Below are 3187 nucleotides of genomic sequence, written 5' to 3' on the forward strand. Positions count from 1 at the left end.
AAGCGAAACTAGCAATTAATTCGGGTTTTTCGGCACTAGAATTACTTTAGAAGACTTGAAATCACCTAGGGTTGATATTAAAAACTTGAAGGTGTATTTACAGGACATAAAACACTTAAAACAACCTCCCACACGAGCTGGAACAACACAAAAATCAGCAACAACAAGAAGAACAAGAAACTTACTAGCGCCACGGGATTCCCGACATTTGATTTGTGTTGTTTGCCCTTTGTTTGGGTCTTGGATCATGAGAGAACCTTGAGAGACTGTTTTTAGGGTTATAAGGTCTGAATATACTGAAAAATAATGACTTAAAACGGGGTTGAGGTATCTTATATATGTCCATATGTCTTAAACCGCCTTTGTGGGCCCCATAGAGAGCAGCTTGGCGCACTCTCGCGAAAATGTGAATATCTCTCTATTCCGAGATCGTATCGATGAACGGTTTAATGCGTTGGAAACTAGACTAATAAATATTCAATTTTATAGGTAGATCACCCCATAATTCCAAGCACATTGGGAGAAAAATGCAGTAACATTTGACCTAGAGTTTAAGTAAAATTATAAACCTAAGTTGCGACAACTTTTATCGACTTTTGTTTCATAACTCGCTTGACTTCAAGACTTATGATGCGGATATTATATGATTCAAATAAATTAAAACAAGACCTCTTGGGACAATTAATCACCTCTAGTGTTACCCAAAAATACGGGTTACAACATCCTTGATTCGTTTAACTTCAAATACTTGTTAACCACTCTTATACACCCTTGTATCGTTTAAGACCAATAGGATTAACTTCTTATCATCTCAAAGATAATCTCTTCTTGGATTTACGTCGACTAACTTACGATGTGATCTAAGCTACGCGAATTTGGGTTGTAACACCCTCTCCCCCTTAGGAACATTCGTCCTCGAATGTAAGGGTTTATGGGGTGTCTAACTCATTGTGGATTCCGACGGAGATTTCCGGCTGAGTTTCCCCTATAAAATGGACACTAGCCAAACTTGCAAGCAGTTAAACCTAACCTATGGCCTTACAAGACTATACAAAGCATTATGGATTTGTACATTATCAGCATATTACCATTTTGTATTAACAAAAAGAGTATTCACAAGCTATTGCTTACCTCATAGAGCCGTTTCACCTTATAATGCGTCCTTCTTTCCCCTGGCATCCTCGTTATCTTCACTCTGGAATAGGTAAGGGTATTTAGACTTCATCTCCTCTTCTACTTCCCATGTCATTTCTTCTATATTCTTGTTCCTCCATAATACTTTCACGGAAGCTACATCCTTTGTTCTCAGCTTGCGGACTTGTCGATCTAATATAGCCACTGGCACTTCATCATATGATAGATCCTCTGTAACTTGTACATCTTTGATAGGGACGACCCGAGAAGGGTCTCCAATACATTTCCTCAACATAGATACATGGAATACCGGGTGTACAAATTCTAATTCGGATGGCAATTCTAACTCATAAGCAACCTATCCAATTCGTCGAAGAATTTTGTACGGCCCAATATACCGCGGACTCAACTTACCCTTCTTCCCAAAACGCATAACACCCTTCATCGGCGAGATCTTCAGGAAAACCCACTCACCAACCTCAAATTCCAGATCACGACATCGGACATCGAAATAAGACTTTTGCCTGCTTTATGCCGTCCTCAGTCGCTCTTGTATCACTTTCACCTTCTCAATGGCTTGGTGAATCAAATCTTGCCCATATAATTCTGTCTCACCGACTTCGAACCATCCAACTGGTGATCTACATCTCCTCACGTACAGTGCCTCATACGGGGCCATTTTAATACTGGAATGATAGCTATTATTGTAGGCGAATTCTATAAGTGCCAGATGGTCATCCCAATTCCCCTTGAAATCTAGAACATATGCTCGTAGCATATCTTCAAGCGTCTAAATGGTACGTTCAGCCTGTCCGTCAGTCTGCGGATGGAATGCAATGCTGAGATTTACTTGTGTGCCTAAACCCTTCTGAAAAGACCTCCAAAAGTTAGCCGTAAATTGAGCTCCTCAGTCTGATATAATAGATACCGGCACACCATGAAGCCTAACAATCTCCTTGATATACAACTTTGCATAATCTTCAGCTGTGTAAGTTGTCTTAACTAGCAGAAAATGGGCAGATTTTGTAAGTCGATCAACTATCACCCAGATGGAGTCAAACTTATGATAAGAGCAAGGTAATCCAATAATGAAGTCCATATTAATCACCTCCTATTTCCAGGTCGGAATCTCTATATTCTGAATCAATCCACTAGGTTTCTGATGCTCGATCTTTACTTGTTGACAATTAGGACACTAGGCTACAAATTCTGCAATAGACTTCTTCATGTTATCCCACCAATACTGCTCCTTAACATCATGATACATCTTTGTCGAGCCAGGATGGATAGAATATCAGGACTGGTGAATCTCAATCATAATCTTCTCTCGCAACCCTGCCACACTAGGTACACATAATCGGCCCTGGTATCTCAGTGTCCCATCTCTTCCGATCTTGAAAGCTGTAATCTTACACTGCTGAATTCCCTCTCTCAATCTTACTAAGGTAGGATCTTCATATTGCCATGCTTTTACCTCGGCTACCAAAGATGATTCTGCTATATTCTGTACAGTAACACCTCCGTCATCAGAGTCCAACAATCTGATTCTCATATTGGCCAGCTGGTGAAGCTCTTTGGTCAACCCTTGTCTACCTGCCTCAATATGTATTAAGCTTCCCATTGACTTACGGCTAAGAGCATCTGCCACAACATTAGCTTTACCGGGATGGCACAATATCTCGACATCGTAGTCTTTCAGTAATTCAAGCCACCTACGCTGCCTCAAATTCAACTCCTTCTGCTTGAAGATGTATTGTAAACTCTTGTGATCTGTGTAGATGTCAACATGGACGCCGTATAAGTAGTGCCGCCATATCTTCAAAGCATATATTACTGCAGCCAATTCCAAATCATGAGTCGGGTAATTCTTTTCATGCTTCTTCAATTGTCTTGATGCATAAGCAATCACCTTCCCACGTTGCATCAATATGCACCCCAAACCTATACCTGAGGCATCACAATATACCACATAACCTTCTGTTCCTTCTGGGAGAGTGAGCACTGGCGCGGATGTCAATCGATTCTTTAGCTCCTGAAAACTATGTTCACAAGC

The sequence above is a fragment of the Nicotiana tomentosiformis genome, chromosome 4, assembly GCF_000390325.3.
Source record: "Nicotiana tomentosiformis chromosome 4, ASM39032v3, whole genome shotgun sequence".
In the NCBI taxonomy this organism is placed as follows: domain Eukaryota; kingdom Viridiplantae; phylum Streptophyta; class Magnoliopsida; order Solanales; family Solanaceae; genus Nicotiana; species Nicotiana tomentosiformis.